Below are 17,069 nucleotides of genomic sequence, written 5' to 3' on the forward strand. Positions count from 1 at the left end.
AGGCCCATGATGTGAGGAATTTTCCACACTTATGGCATCTTTTCCAGCACAAAATCGTTGTCCCTGGGGGCAAGTAACTGGCCTTTAACACCACCACCTTTCTGAAGTGCCAGAACCCTGAGTAGTTATGACTGTGGCACAGCCAGCACAGCCAGCCAGTCCTCTCTCTTCCTGCCCTGCCCCCACCCCCTGACCAGTGGTCTTGGTCATGCGGGTAGTTTGAGGACTGGGAGAGGCAGAGATTTGTAGGGAGTCCAGAAACAAGGAATGTAAAATGGAATGGAGACATCTTGATAAACGGTGGGGTGGCTTTGTGGCGTGTACAGCCTCCCACCTCTTTGAACTATTAGTGCCTTGCACAGGTATTACTGTCACTTTCCCCTCTCCCTACCGGGTATGCAGGTAAAACTCCCTGTAACCTGTGGCCCCCAACCTGATTCTACCAATATTACCACAGTGGCATTAAAGCTGAGCTCCTCTGCCTCAGGCTGCCTCAACTGCTCAAACCTGCTCAGACGTGACTTTCTTTTCTGGTTCCCCAATTTGCCTGCTTTTAAGACACGACTGGGAAAATCATCAAAGTACAGACGCTGAGGCCCCTTCCCTGGAGATTCTGATTCCGTGGTTCTGCAGCGGAGCCAGGGATGTGACTTTTGCATATACTGTTAATGACTCTTCTGAGTTGAAAATTTTGGAAAATACTGTTTTGTTCTTCCTGGGAGTACACGCTGCATTCTGGCATTGGGTTCTCATGGGTGAAGGGTATGTGTGCATGAGAGAGAGAGAGAAATTGGGAGAGAAAGAGATCTGACAAGCACCCAGAAGCACACTGACGGGGCAGCTGCCATCACTATGAAGGTGAGGGCCTGGTGTGGCCTGCACAGGTAGCAAGGTGGACACTGCCGTTCTTCACCTAAGCATCTTTTGCTCCCAACGTTCTTACTCCCGCCTTCTTGTTCTAGTCTGTCCGTGCTCTCTAGCTTCCCTGATGCTGGACTACAGTTCTGACCATCGAGTCAGAACCTTTCCATAACTGCTCTTGGAAAAGTAACCACTGCTAATCTAGTTTTGAGGTACTTTGACTTTTGAGACATGAAATTCTTTAATTCTCACTAGAAGTCTGTAAAGAAAGAAAATTTCAAATTCCAACTGCTCTCTCCTAATTAAGCACCTACACAATTTTGTATCAGTGGCAAAAATTTTTTAGAAGCTGCCTGAGAGGGAAGGATAATCAAATATTTGTTGCGAGAAAGAGAGGGAATGAATAAATACAATAGTTATTTTTTAAAAGTTGCTAAGCCTCTTCATACCTCACTTCGGAGGATTCATAAACAGTACATCTTTATTTTTAGATTTAAAGTCCCATTGTGACTTTAAGAAAAAATAAACTATCTTTTAATATGGTCTAAAATTTTTATGATAAAAATATAAAATATATTACAAAACATCACTTAATTGATGAAATATTCTTTTTGGTGTTTTTCATTTGGAGATATCAGGATCTCTGGGATAACATTTTTTTGTGAGCCTTCTTATCAAATACCTGAACCTTAGCTCTCCTGCATATTTTCAGGAAAGGGGAACTATTTTCTATTGCTTTTGCAGGATGTCATCACAGGTAGTCTACATTTTCTCCTTGGTTGAGTCATCCTATATGTTAGCTCCCTGTCTGTATTTAAAATGACATAAACTGTAGGGCCATAGATTTTTTAAATTATCAAATCTAGATATATTTGAACAAGGTAAGTTGATTAGATAATAGTAGTATATAAACAATAATTTTCTTATGTTAGTTAGCATTGTACCCTGATTATGTAAGATGCTAACATTTGAGGAATATGGGTGAAGGGTATACAGAAATTCTCTGTGCTATTCTTGTATTCTGAAATGATTTCAAAATAAAAAGTATAAAAATGAGTACTTTAAGATTTGGATATAATATCATGAAAATTTGTGTATTACCACTCAGATTTAGTAAATATCAATATTTGGCCTTTTAAAACTTAACTTCCCCCTCCTCCCAGGACAGTGTTTTATTCTATCATCCAAACTAGAGTGGAGTGTTGTCATTGTAGCTCACGGCAACCTCAAACTCCTGGGCCCAACTAATCTATCTTCTGCCTCAGTCTCCTGAATAGTTGGGACTATAGATGTGCATCATTGTGTATGGCTAATTTTTTCTTTTTTAATTTTTAGTAGAGACAAGGTTTGGCTTTTGCTCAGGCTAGTCTCAAACCCTGACCTCAAGCAATCTTCCTGGTGTAACCTCTCAGAGTGCTAGGATTACAGGCATGTGCCACCTCACCTGGCCTAAACTCACTTTTTAATTTTCATTTTATTTCATTTCATTTTGTTTCATTTCATTTCATTATTTCATTTCAACAGAGTCTCACTCTTTTGCCCTGGGTAGAGTGCCCTGGCATCACAGCTCACAGCAACCTCAAACTCTCAGGCTCAAGTGATCCTCTTGCCTCAACCTCCCCAGTAGCTGGGACTATAGGCACCTGCCACGATGCCCAGCTGTTTTTTCTATTTTTAGTAGAGACAGGGTCTTGCTCTTGCTCCAGCTGGTCTTGAACTCCTGTGCTCAAGTGATCTACCCACTTCGGCCTCCCAGAGTGCTAGGATTACAGGCATGAGCCACCACTGTACCCAGCCCAAGACTCACTTTTTTTAAAAAAGCAAAATATTAAAGAGACAATTGTGTCTGCTGTTGTATCACAGTGCACTTTCTCTAGCAGTGAAGGGAAGTTCTTGTTTTCCTTCTTCCTCTCCAAAGCTTAGCATTGTTAGACATTGTAGTTCTGGCCCATATGAAGTGTGAAAAATGAAACTTGTTTCGCTTTTCATCACTTCAAAGATGTGTGAGCTGAACATCTTTCCACAGTTTATTGGCTATCCAGGTATTCTCTGTTCACTTTCTTTCCCAGTATGTTTTTCTCAACGATGGGAGAAGCTTTCTGTGTAATCTGGATAAAAGCCTTTGTTTTATGTATGCAAATATCTTCCTCACTGTGTCTTTTATCATAAATATCCACCTTCCTTCCCCAATATCATCAGATAGTTTTTGATACTTTGTTCTAAAAGTTTTGTTTTTAATACTTGTTTTAATCTGTATGGAATTTTTGTTTGCAATGGTTTTGAGACTGGGATCTGTTTTTATTTACCCTCTTGTTCCACTTTATTGAATGGTTTACTCTTTTCCATCAGATTTTTAATGCTACAATTCGTAACAAATTGTCATGTATGCTTATGTCTTTGTGTTGCTATAAAGGATTACCTGAAGCTGGATAGTTTATGAAGAGGTTCATTCGGCTCACATTTCTGCAGGCTGTATAGGAATCATGGCACCAGGATTTGCATCTAGTGAGGTTCGTTTGTTCTTTTCCTCCCCTTTTATAAATTTATTTTTTTTACTATTAAATCATAGTTGTGTACATTAATGCGATCATGGGGCACCATACACTGGTTTTATAGATCGTTTGACACATTTTCATCATGCTGGTTAACATAGCCTTCCTGGCATTTTCTTAGTTACTGTGTTAAGACATTTACATTCTACATTTACTAAATTTCACATGTACCCTTGTAAGATGCACCGCAGGTGTAATCCCACCAATTACCCTCCCTCCGCCCACCTCCTCCCGCCCTCCCCTCCCTCTCCCCCTTACCCCTATTCTTAGGTTGTAACTGGGTTATAGCTTTCATGTGACAGCCATAAATTAGTTTCATAGTAGGGCTAAGTAGATTGGATACTTTTTCTTCCATTCTTGAGTTACTTTACTAAGAAGAATATGTTCCAGCTCCATCCATGTAAACATGAAAGAGGTAAAGTCTCTGTCTTTCTTTAAGGCTGCATAATATTCCATGGTGTACATATACCACAATTTATTAATCCATTCGTGGATCCATGGGCACTTGGGCTTTTTCCATGACTTAGCAATTATGAATTGGGCTGCAATAAAAATTCTGGTACAAATATCATTGTTATGATGTGATTTTTGGTCTTCTGGGTATATGCCTAGTAGAGGAATTATAAGATTGAATGGCAGATCTATTTTTAGATCTCTAAGTGTTCTCCAAACATCTTTCCAAAATGAATGTATTAATTTGCATTTCCACCAGCAGTGTAGAAGTGTTCCCTTTTACCACATCCACGCCAGCATCTCTGGTCTTGGGATTTTGTGATATGGGCTAATCTTACTGGAGTTAGATGATACCTCAAAGTAGTTTTGATTTGCATTTCTCTGATGATTAAGGATGATGAGCATTTTTTCATATGTCTGTAGGCCATGCGCCTGTCTTCTTCAGAGAAGTTTCTCTTCAAGTTCCTTGCCCAGCCTGTGACAGGATCACTTGTTCTTTTCTTGCTTATACGTTTGAGTTCTCTGTGGATTCTGGTTATTAAACCTTTGTCAGAGACATAACCTGCAAATATCTTCTCCCATTCTGAGGGCTGTCTGTTTGCTTTACTTACTGTGTTCTTGGCTGTGCAGAAGCTTTTTAGTTTGATCAGGTCCCAGTAGTGTATTTTTGAAGCTGCTTCAGTTGCCCGGGGGGTCCTCCTCATAAAATACTCACCCAGACCAATTTTTTTCAAGGGTTTTCCCTGCACTCTCTTCTAGTATTTTTATAGTTTCATGACTTAAGTTTAAATCTTTAATCCAGTGAGAGTCTATCTTAGTTAATGGTGAAAGGTGTGGGTCCAGTTTCAGTCTTCTGCAGGTTGCCAGCCAGTTCACCCCGCACCATTTGTTAAATAGGGAATCTTTTCCCCACTGAATGTTTTTAATTGGCTTGTCAAAGATCAAATAACGGTAAGTAGCTGGATTCATCTCTTGGTTCTCTATTCTGTTCCAGACATCTACTTCTCTGTTTTTGTGCCAGTACCATGCTGTTTTGATCACTATCGATTTATAGTATAGTCTGAGATCTGGTAGCATGATTCTTCCTGCTTTGTTTTTATTTCTGAGTAATGTCTTGGCTATTCGAGGTTTTTTCTGATTCCAAATAGAACGAAATATTATGTTTCCAAGATCTTTAAAGTATATGAAAGTGGAGCTTTAATAGGGATTGCATTAAAATCGTATATTGCTTTGGGTAGTATGGACATTTTGACAATGTTGATTCTTCCCAGCCATGAGCATGGTATGTTTTTGCATTTCTTAACATTTTCAGCTATTTCTTTTCTTAGAGTTTCATAGTTCTCTTTATAGAGATCTTTCATGTCCATTGTTAGATAAACTCCCAAATAGTTCATCTTCTTTGGCACTACTGTGAACGGAATAGAGTCCTTAACTGTTTTTTCACCTTGACTATTGTTGGTATATATAAAGGCTACCGATTTATGAATGTTGATTTTGTAACCTGAGACGATACTATATTCCTTGATCACTTTTACGAGTTTTGTAGTAGAATCCCTGGTGTTTTCCAGATATACAATCATATCATCTGCGAAGAGCAAAATTTTGATCTCTTCTGACCCTATGTGGATACCCTTGATTGCCTTTTCTTCCCTAATTGCCGTGGCTAAAACTTCCATTATAATATTAAAGAGTAGTGGAGACAATGAGCAGCCTTGTCTGGTTCCTGATCTGAGTGGAAATGATTTCAATTTAACTCCATTCAATACGATATTGGCTGTGGGTTTGCTATAGATGGCCTCTATCAGTTTAAGAAATGTCCCTTCTATACCAATTTTCTTAAGTGTTCTGACCGTGAAGGGATGCTGGATATTATCAAAAGCTTTTTCTGCATCAATTGAGAGAATCGTATGGTCTTTGTTTTTTTATGTGCTGAATTATACTTACAGATTTATGTATATTGAACCAGCCTTGAGACCGTGGGATAAAACCGACTTGGTCTAGGTGCATAATTTGTTTGATGTGTTGCTGGATTCTGTTTGTTAGGATCTTGTTGAATATTTTTGCATCTATATTCATTAGTGATATTGGTCTATAATTTTCTTTTCTTGTTGGGTATTTTCCTGGTTTGGGAATCAGAGTGATGTTTGCTTCATAGAACATGTTGGGTAGTATTCCTTCTTTTTCTACATTTTGGAACAAGTTGAGTAATATAGGTACTAATTCCTCTTTCAAGGTTTGGTGGAATTGTGACGTGAAGCCATCTGGTCCCAGGCTTTTCTTTTTAGGGAGGTTTTGTATGGTTGATGCTAATTCTGAACTCGATATGGGCCTGTTCAACATTTCCACTTGATGCTGGCTAAGTCTTGGCAGGTGACGTGCTTCCAATATTGGTCAATTTCCTTCAGATTTTCATATTTCTGAGAATAAAGTTTCTTGTAATATTCATTAAGGATTTTTTTAATTTCTGAGGAGTCTGTTGTTATTTTGTCTTTGTCGTTTCTGATTGATGAAGATTAGAGATTTTACTCTTTTTTTTCCAGATTAGGTTAGTCAAAGGTTTATCTATTTTATTGACCTTTTCAGAAAACCAACTTTTTGATTTATTGATCTGTTGTATAATTCTTTTGTTTTCAATTTCATTTAATTCTGCTCTAATTTTGGTTATTTCTTTTCTTCTACTGGGTTTGGGGTTGGAATATTCTTCCTTTTCCAGTTACTTGAGATGTCCCATTAATTTGTTAACTTCCTCTCTTTCCATTCTCTTGAGGAAGGCTTGCAGTGCTATAAATTTCCCTCTTAGGACTGCCTTTGCAGTATCCCAGAGGTTCTGATAATTTGTGTGTTCATTGTTGTTTTGTTCCAAAAATTTGGCAATTTCCTTCTTAATCTCATCTCTGACCCAGCTGTCATTCAGCATAAGGTTATTTAACTTCCATGTTTTTGTACGATGCAGATTTCTGTTGGTAATGAGTTCAACATTTATTCCATGGTGGTCCGAGAAGATGCAAGGAATAATTTCTATTCCTTTAAATTACTGAGGTTAGACTTGTGACATAAGATGTGATCGATTTTGGAGTATGTTCCATGGGCTGATGAGAAGTATGTGTATTCAGTTTTGTTGGGATGAAATGTTCTGTAGATGTCTGCTAAATCCAAATGTTGGATGGTTAGGTTTGAATCTAAAATTTCTTTACTCAGCTTCTTAGTGGAGGATCTATCCAACACTGCCAAAGGAGTGTTGAAATCTTCAACTATTATGGATCTGGAGGAAATCAAGTTGTTCATGTCTGTTAGAGTTTCTCTTATAAATTGAGGTGCTTCTGGTTGGGTGCATGGATATTAATAATTGAAATCTCATCATATTGAGTATTACCCTTAACAAATATGAAGTGACCATGCTTATCCTTCCTTACTTTTGTTGGTTTAAAGCCTATTGTGTCTCCAAATAGAATTGCAACACCTGCTTTTTCCTGATTACCATTTGCCTGAAATATGGAGGACCATCCTTTCACCCTGAGTCTATATTTATCTTTTAAGGTAAGATGTGATTCTTGTATGCAGCAAATATCTGGCCTGAGTTTTTGTATCCAGTCAGCTAACCTGTGCCTCTTTAGAGGACAGTTTAAGCCATTCACATTAATGGAGAATATTGATAAGTCTGGTAAAATTTTGGGTATCAGGTTTTTCAAAAGTCCAGTGGACATTTTTAATCCTTTAGCCACTGTAGAAGTTGCAGTTTGATCAAAAGTTTCTTAGTGAGTTTACTTTTGTGGTAGAGGATTGGGCTGGTTGTTATGGAGAATAGGTCTGAGAATATCCTGAAGAGCTGGTTTGGTTATGGCAAATTTCTTCAACATATGAATGTCATTAAAGTATTTAATTTCTCCATCATAAATGAAACTCAGTTTAGCTGGATACAGGATCTGGGGTTGAAAGTTATTTTGCTTTAGGAGATTAAAAGTCGATGACCACCCTCTTCTGGCTTGAAAAGTTTCAGCAGAGAGATCTGCAGTCATTCTAATATTCTTCCCTTTGTAGGTAATGGCTTTCTTACGTCTGGCTGCTTTGAGAATTTCTCCTTTATATTAACTTTAGTGAAGTTAATTATGATTTGCCTGGGTGATGTCTTATTCGGGTTGAGTCATGCTGGGATTCTGAAACTGTCTGCTATCTGAATTTCAGACTCTCTTGGCATGTCTGGAAAATTGTCTTTCATAATTTCATGGAGAAGGGCCTCTGTGCCTTGCAAGGCCACTTCATCACTTTCAGGGATTCCAATGACGTGGATATTAGCCTTCTTTGAATTATCCCAGAGCTCTCTGAGAAAATGATCTGTTTTTTCTCTCCATTTCTCTTCCTCTTTGAGAGTTTGGGAGCATTCAAAGGCTTTGTCTTCAATGTCAGAAATCCTTTCTTCTGCTGCTGCACTCTTTTACTGAGGGCTTCTACTATATTTTTTCAGATCTTTGAGGGCTGCAAATCTTGATTCAGTGTGTCAAAATCTTTGGTAGTTTTGTCTTTAAATTAGTTAAATTCTTGAGACAACTTTTGTATTTCTCCTCGAATTTCTAATTCCGACTTTTGAATTGCTTCTCAAATTTCTAATTCCAAAATTTCCTCCATTCTATTAATCTTGTTTGCAATCTAAATTCTGAATTTGATTTCCTGACATCACAGCCAACTGTTTATGAATGGGATCTTCAGTTACATCTTTCATATCTTTCTTTGGGGCAGTGGGGGGGAGGGTGTCGATCTATTCTGGTTATTCATGGTACCAGAGTTTCTCTGCTGATTCTGCCCCATGATTATTTTACACCATTTTATTTTTCTCCTGGAGCTTTGTCAAGGACCCATACAGTGCTACGGCCTGAGAAACTGGGGACCTGTTTGGTGTGGTGGGGCTAAGTGCTTCTGTCTTGTTTTCAGCTGTTCTCTTTCCGACCCTAGTGAAACAGTTACTCTGGGTTGAAGTCTCAGCTGTGGAGAAATACCAGCAATTAAGTCACCCCGCCCCCAACAAGCAACAATTGGAAAAGGAAAATCAAACCTTCTTACAACCACACACCCAGTGCTAAACTTGAATAGTCCTCTGGCAATTGGCTCAGTTCAAAAGGTCCAAATCAATTGTCTCAGTCAGCACCTGTCTCTGACAACTGTATTGCAGGGGTCTGGTGACAACTCAGATATGACTTGCTCCGGTGCCTCGTGAAGTCATGAGGACCTACCCTGAAAATATGTTAGTCTGGGAAGGTTGATGCCTCCTTCCCCACCTTGCACCTCTGTCACACCCAGTCACTGATAGCCGTGCAGTGCTGTGACTCAGTTGCCTGCAGTGAACAGATACTCCAGGGGTTTTCACCTGCCTGAATCACAAGGAAATCTATATCTGCTCAGACAGGCCTCTGCACTCTGCCTTTATCTAGCGGGGAGGTGAGACCTGACATCCTTGGGTGCTTGATGGAGGCTGGGAGGTGTTCACTTAGTTCTAGCCCCGCCCCTGATTGATATTACTGACAGAACAGAACAACTTTGCGGAAATTTGTTTCTGTCCCTGCTATATTCTCCTGCAGAAGAGAAGCTGTTTTGAGTTCCCAGAACCTGTGCCTCTAGCCCTGCCTTTCTTTGCTCCTGCAGGTTTGTATTCAGTTACCTGTCAGTTCTAGCCATCTGTTTTCCTTTGTCTATAGGCTAATGATCCCCCGAAGGCCAGGTGCGTTTTAGGCTCAGTAAAGCCGTCCTCTGGTCAGCCCCGCCCTGGGAACTTCCTGGCTGTGCACATGCATTTCTAGTCCCCACGCTCCAGCCAGGCCGGTACTGCCTCAGGCAAACCCTTTTCTCACGGGGCCTGCGTTTCCGTCCCAGATCTGTTCCGTGGTGGTTGCCACCTGAGTAGATGCCCGGCTTCCTCTGGTTGCCCAGGGAGACAGGGGGTGTGGCTTCGGAATATCCGGGAGTGAGCCCTATTGTTGCCAAAAGACGGCTGCTGCTCTGCGCCTTGGGATACCGCCGCTCCGGTGTGGTTCCCTCTTAGCCGACCATCCTCTCCTCACTCCTGTGCCATAGAGCCAGCGCTGACCAGCTGCAGTTTAGGCCCTGTTCACACCCCTCGAGAAATCACACAAGAATCTGGACTCCTGGGGGACAGGCCTCCAGACCTCAGAGTGAGAGTGGAGGGGAGTGCTGGGAGCTCAGGGTTGCAGGTAGAGAATATATACAGTTTTATACAGTTTTATGCCTGGCAGGAGAATACCTTGGCACCCTAGTAGGGCAGGTAGGTCCAGTTTTTAGAGGGTCTGTCCTGTAGCATGTAGTGGGAGGACCTTTGAACTCTGCTTGCTTTTTTGTGGGGCACTCTGAGCCATTCTCATGGGGGAGGGGACTCCCATCTGCTTGGTGATGGATTTTGTACCTTTTGTTTGTATCCTTGGGGTCACAGCTCACCTCAGTGGGGTTTATGTGCGTTCTTCAACCTTCTTTCTAGGTGCAGCTCTAATCCACCACGTTACTTGCTAAATTTCTGTCCTTTAACTCTCCTTTTGGACAGGAGCCTCTGTGGAAAGCTGGCTTCAGTCAGCCATCTTGTCTCTGCCCCCTCTAGTGAGGTTCTTGAGCTGCTTCCACTGATAGTTGAAGTGGAGCTTATCATTGCCCTAAGAATGGCATGGAGTCTTTCATGAGCATCTACCACCAGGTATGATGCTAACATTTGAGCTATGTGGGTGAAGGTTATACTCCTATAGGCTTCACCTCCAACACTGGGATCAAATTTCAAAATGAGGTTTGGGGAGACAAACTGTAGTAGCTTGGATGTATTTTTGATTCTCTGTTTTGTTTTTTAGTTGACCTGTCTATTCCTCCACCAATACCTACCTCACTTTCACTTTTCTATAACTTTAAAAGTAACCTTGCAATGTTATAGGTCAATCTTTCTCTCCTTTTTTTCTTTTCAAAAGTGTTTGAAATTTGCAACACTTTCATCTTTCATATATATTTTTTCATTAGTTGTAAGTTGACAATGAATCATTATAGTTTCCTTTGTAATTGGAATGCTATTGCATTTATACTTAATTTTGAAGGAATTGACTTTATGACATTGTACCTTCCTATCTGCAAGTATGACACAATTCTTCATTATTGTGGGTCTTCTAATAAATTGGGGTCTTCTAATAAATTCTTCAATAATATTTTGACTTTTTCATAACAATTTACATAGACTTAATTTTTATTGCTATTGTGAATGAGCTTTTTAAAATTACATTTTCTGTCTGGTTACCGATGCTGTGTAGGAAAACTAGAATTTACATAGTGCTCTATATCCAGTAATCTTGGTGAATTTTCTTATTAGAAATCTAGATTTCCAATTTAGCCCTCACTGAAAAAGAAATAAAAGGATTGAAAATCACAGGAATTTTTGCTGCGACAGCTAGGAGTATGCTGTAAGACCTTTCTACCACACGGAAGAGGATGAGTGGAAACTACTTTCTCTCTCACCTCAAATCAAGACAGAAGAATTTAAAGAGCCTAATAAACTTTCCTCTACAGTTACAGTTCTAGTTTCCATCAGATTTTTAATGCCAAAATTCATAACAAATTGTCATGTATGCTTATGTCTTCCTATTGTCATAAAGGATTACCTGAGGCTGGATCATTTATAAAGAGGTTCATGTGGCTCGCAGTTCTGCAGGAACTGAGTCCAACTAGTGGGACATGTGAAACGACAGCTGAGTAAAGGAGAGATGTCTGTGCTGGTGGCCTGGACCACTGAGGCAGGTCAGGACAGAAGATGCACGAATGACTCTCGTAGATCAGACCTGGGTCCGTGGAGACAGTGCCTGTCCAGGGCCACTTAAGTCCTCTTTAATAGAACTGCCTACATGCTTGCAGACCCCAGCAGAAGCAAACTACCAGATGATATTTAGGGAGTTGAAGTACTCAAGGGAACTGTGAGGAATCTCTGGTACTGGGAAAGAGATCGCAACCCCCAGCGAAGTGCCTCTAGGAAGTGGTCCGCTTTACACCCATAGCCAAAGAACACAAATACCACAATGTTGCTAGTTAGGTGGGACGTTTTTTGCCATCTTAGTTTCTCTTCCTGCTTTTAACCCTGGAGGTAGGGGTCAGAAACCCTGGCTAGCAAGACAGGACAGGAAGGGTAAAAGTGGGAGGCTGGGAAAAGGGAGAAATAGTCAAACTCCCCTTTCACCTCCACCTCTGTAGGCTTCTTGCCCAGGTCATTGGGAAAAGGAATTAGCTTTTAGTGAAGTTTAAATTTAAGTTGTTACACTGCACTGGATGTGTATGTCACTGATTGCAAGACCTTGTATTATTAAGACTACCTATAAAAGACATAAGATTCCCTTAAATTTCATTCAGGGAAAGAACTAGACCTACTAAATAAATGTGAAAGGATTATGGGAAATGAAAAGACAGTTGCTTTCTGATTACATCCCACGTGTGCAGCTGATTGGGTGTAATTATGACATAACACATATAATATACTACATATAATATATCACATGAAAGGCACTGTATTGTATGGGTTAGGAACTGAGCCCTGGGGCCAGACTTTTGAATGGCTTTGTCATTTATCAGGTATCAAACCTCTGTGTGTTTTAGTTTCTTCCTTTGCAAAACATGTAATTGAATTGTAACATGGATAAACATCAAATATGTTAACATATTTAAAGTGCCTAAAACAATGCTTGCCACTTTGTATGCAGGAAGTAAAGGTTAGCTAAGATTACATTAGCTTTATTTATGGTTTGTTGTAAAAATACTCAGTAACTACTTACATTATAGTACACGTCTGGGAGACACAATATACATTACTAAAAGTAGTTTAAATTTGTGAACAAACAGGATGAAAAAGCCTTTTAATAAAAGTATTCAATTATTCTTAACACAATGGCTTATTTGGCTGAGAATGGACTTCACATTTTTTTAAAGATATAGATACTTTTTTTTCCCCTCTGAAAATGAAGGCTGATTGTGTCTCTAATTGAATCCCACTAATACTGTTGAAAATTTCACAAACCATGCCAGGTGGGCATCACAAAAATTCATGCTAAGTGAGTTTTGAGATCACTGCTTCTGTGATATTTAGCAAAGATTTTTTGTTTTTCTTTTTTTTCCCCTATCTTTTGTGGATTCCCTGTGGAACTATTCCCAAATTCTCCTTTCTGCTCAAATCCCAGCCTCTTCATCATACTCCTTAACATTATCTTGAGATTATTGCATTAACTCGCCAGAAAAAGATTAGTTGCTAAGTGATGCTCCAACTACCTCCCCAACCCCCATCTCCTCTATTCCTTTGGTCCCTTTACCCTTAACAAAAAGAGTGCCTTTCTTTCCCGAAGTTCTAACTTCCATCTATTGGCAAGCTGCTTCGTTCATTATTCTCTGTCAACTTCATCTTCAACATCTATTCAATATTTTGTACTCTCATAGTATAAAATTCCCATCTTAAGTTAAGAGGAAGAAAAATATTAACAGCAGCTAAAATGCCTAATAATGAACTAAAATGTCTCTGGTTTAATCAGTCAGAAGGTTGAGGGCAGGAATGAGATGGAGGAAAGAAATACGTAATGATTGCAAAATAAGCATAGATTGTTATTTCCCCCACCTTCTGTGATGTGAGTTAGCCATGTGGTGTCCTAACCAAGCAGCTCCTATAGAGAAGGGATAGCCTTGTCAGTCATCTTTGCTAATCCACATAGTCCCATATAGTCTCCATGTTTTTACAAATCTATTGAGTTACAATTGAAATGCAATACATTGTGCATATTTAACAATGCATCATGTGACAGGTTTTTACATGAGCATATATACACATGAGACAATCTACATAATCGAGTTAAATAAACTTGTTTCCTTCCGTCCCCGACAACTACAGATCTGCCTTCCAGCACCATAGATCAGTTCTCATTTTCTGTCATTCTATAGAAATAGAGTCATACCATTTGTATTCTTTTTTTTTTTACTCAGCATAATTATTTTGAGATTCATGTTGTTTCATTGTATCCACAGCTTTGTCGAGTAGCATTTCACTGTATGTGTGTACCACAGTTTGCTTATCCATTCATCCACTGATGGACATTTGCATTGCTTTTAGATGTTTGCTGTCATAAATGAAGCTGCCTGGAACCTTCTCGTACTGTAAATCTCTGCACGGACATATGCTTTCATTTTTCTTGGATAACCATGTAAGGGAGGAATGACTGCGTTAGTACAGTAGATTTATGTTTAACTTTTTAAGAAACATAAATCTTAACGTAACATAAACATACATTTTAAGACACACTCTCCTAGTGGTGTATTACTCTGAACATTTTAAATATTTCAAATACCCAGTTCTTTTTTGGTAAATTACATGAGTGAAAAATATGCCGGATCAAACACTATGAATAGTACAAGATAAAGTTTCTAAAGAAAATTTATGTCTAGTCAGCTATGTCTGCAGTCACACGGCAGGAACATAATCCTTCTGTGTCTGCTTTGCTAAACGACACACTTCAGATATTTAGCAACGTGAGGACATGTGCCAAACTGAAATGCATTCGCCGACCACATAGCAGCTGTCCTTGGAGGGCTGCTGATCACCCAGCAGGGCTGCGATAGCACTGCAGCCTGAGCAGGTGGTCCCGTGCCAGGAGCTTAACTATCTCATTCATTTTAATGGTTTTGGCAACATGCAATACTCATGTTGTCTGATTCTGATGAAGTTTCCAATTTTCATTATCCCTCTGGGAAATCAATATCAGATAAACCATGGATGGCACTGTCTGTATGTTGTGAACATATGTGTATATACACCCCTACAATATACTCACACATAGTCACACATAGACGCCTAGACAGCTTCTCTTGCTCCAGTAAGACTGAAGGTTGTAGTTGTCATCCAAGTTACGACAATCTGAGCAACTTCTCACTCGGAAGTCACTTAACCAGGTGGGAAAGCTTCCAGAGCCAGAAGAAGGAAAGGAGGAGGTGAGTGCGGATGGGGGAAGAAGCCAGACTCTGGCCCCAACCTGTGAGGTGAGAGGCAGGGGTGGTGCAGTAACCACTGGCTGGGGCCAGGTCATCAGGAGGTCTAACAGGTGCCGGGGAGGCAGCCTGCAGGTAGAAGGCGCTTTCCTAGGTGCTGCTGCGGGTTATTCTGAGAACTTGCTGCTGCTGCCACCACTCATTCAAACTAAGAAGAAATTCTTTTTTAAATATGGCCCCTGGAGGAGCAGCTTACGTTCCCCATGTTATTGTGCTGCATAACTGTCCCCAGCACTGTGCAGTGAAGTGAATACATTATCTGAAACTGTGATGCTCAACACTTCAGAGCATCCACACACTGAAGAGATTCAGTAATTCCTAGGTAAGGGAGAGATATTAACTTAAAAACTCAAAAATTCTTGGCCAGGATCTTTCTGCTTTGTTTTTTAGATAAAGTCTCACTATGTTGCCCCAGGTAGAGTGCTATGGCATCACAGCTCACAGCAACCTCAAAGTCCTGGGCTTAGGTGATTCTCTGGCTTCAGCCTCCCAAGTAGCTGGGACTATAGGCACCTGCCACAATGGCTGGCTATTTTTTGGTTGCAGTTGTCATTTTTGTTAGCAGGCGCAGGCTGGATTCGAATCCGCCAACCTGGTGTATGTGGCTGGTGTCTTACCCACTGAGTTATGGGTGCTTCCAGGACCTCTCTGTTTTGCTTCCCTCCAGGGGCTGCTTATTCCTCTGGCCTTGACTTCTGTTCACTCAGTTTTCTGTCCCAAACAAGGCAGGGAATGCACCTTAGTGGATTGTGGGCTTTTCTCCGTTGGCTCTTTATGTTACCTGCAGTTTCTGGTTTAAAGGCTTATTCTTACACTGACCCCAACCTGGTTTCTTTAAAAAGGAGGAACTTGATTTACTCTCCCTTTATTCATTTTGGGTGCACAGTCGCCGCCTTGGCAATGTAAGAGCACCCTTCAACTTTGGGTAACTCTTCACAGAGAACAACTGTCACATTTCCCCAAATTCCCTCATTCTTTCTAAGAATTCCATAGCCCACCCTTTTTGGGGAAACTCTTAATTCCCATCACCTTATATACTCTGTCCTTCTCAGAGGCCAAGTCTGTGGGCTGTGCCTTCTCAGATAGCAATAGCGTGATGAGGTCAGTGGTTGTATGCAAACCTGATGTGGTTCATGGGGAGGAGTGTTGCCCTACACTTGTTTTCTGGAAATAGCAAGTGATTTTAAGTTTTAAAAAGGCTGAAACTGAATTCACTTACCAACTAGGCGACTTTAGGCAAATCACATTGAATATCAGTTTCCTTACCCATAAAATGAGGATAATAATATCTACCTCTCAGGGTTGTTTATCAAGTTCAGGCAGGACCGTCTGTGCAAAATTACTGTAACCATAAACATAAGGCGCTTTTAATGCATGCAGTTGGGGATAGGCAGTGACCACAAAAGTATCAGGCTGATTGAATTCTGACTGGTATTGACTGTGACCCTGAACTTAATTCTTAATCCCTGGAGTTTCTGTTTCCTCATCCATATAATTGAAATAATGATAAAGAAATCTTGTAAGGATTAAATGAGATAATTCATGGGAAAATGCCGGGAGCCTGGTAGGCTTGCATAGAAATGACAGTTTCAAAGATTAGTATAATTAGAGAATTTGAATATTGAGACTTCCTGGAATCCCCATTCTGTCAAAAGCAGTGAATCTAATTCTTTGTGCCTTACTTTTCTGATAAATTTTTATATTTAGAATATCAAACAAGCGATCGAGAGACGTTACTTTGTACAATTCTGAACAACTAGGCAACCGCTGGATAGGAATGTGAAAATTACTCTCTCCTCTTAGATTCACAGAAGCCACAGAAGTAAATGCTGAACACAGTCTGACACAGATTTCGTGGAGCTCCCTTCTAGCTCTATAAATGGAGCCTTGGTTGATGTCATCAATTCCTTTGATTTCCTTACATCCCAGCTTCCCTGATTTCATCTGCACCTATTCCTCTTCCTTCTTATTTCTAATTTCATGCCCATCATCTGTCTCATTCATTTACATGTGACCTCAGACGTCTTGACAATACTGGGTTCTCTTGAATCACGAATTCCTCTCTGCCTATTGGTTCTGTCTCTCTTCTTCCCCCAAGCATAGACATTTTATGATTTCTCCCATTCAAAATTCGCTGTCCCCTGGAAAATGTCCCACATT

The sequence above is a fragment of the Nycticebus coucang genome, chromosome 1 (genome assembly GCF_027406575.1).
Source record: "Nycticebus coucang isolate mNycCou1 chromosome 1, mNycCou1.pri, whole genome shotgun sequence".
NCBI lineage: Eukaryota > Metazoa > Chordata > Mammalia > Primates > Lorisidae > Nycticebus > Nycticebus coucang.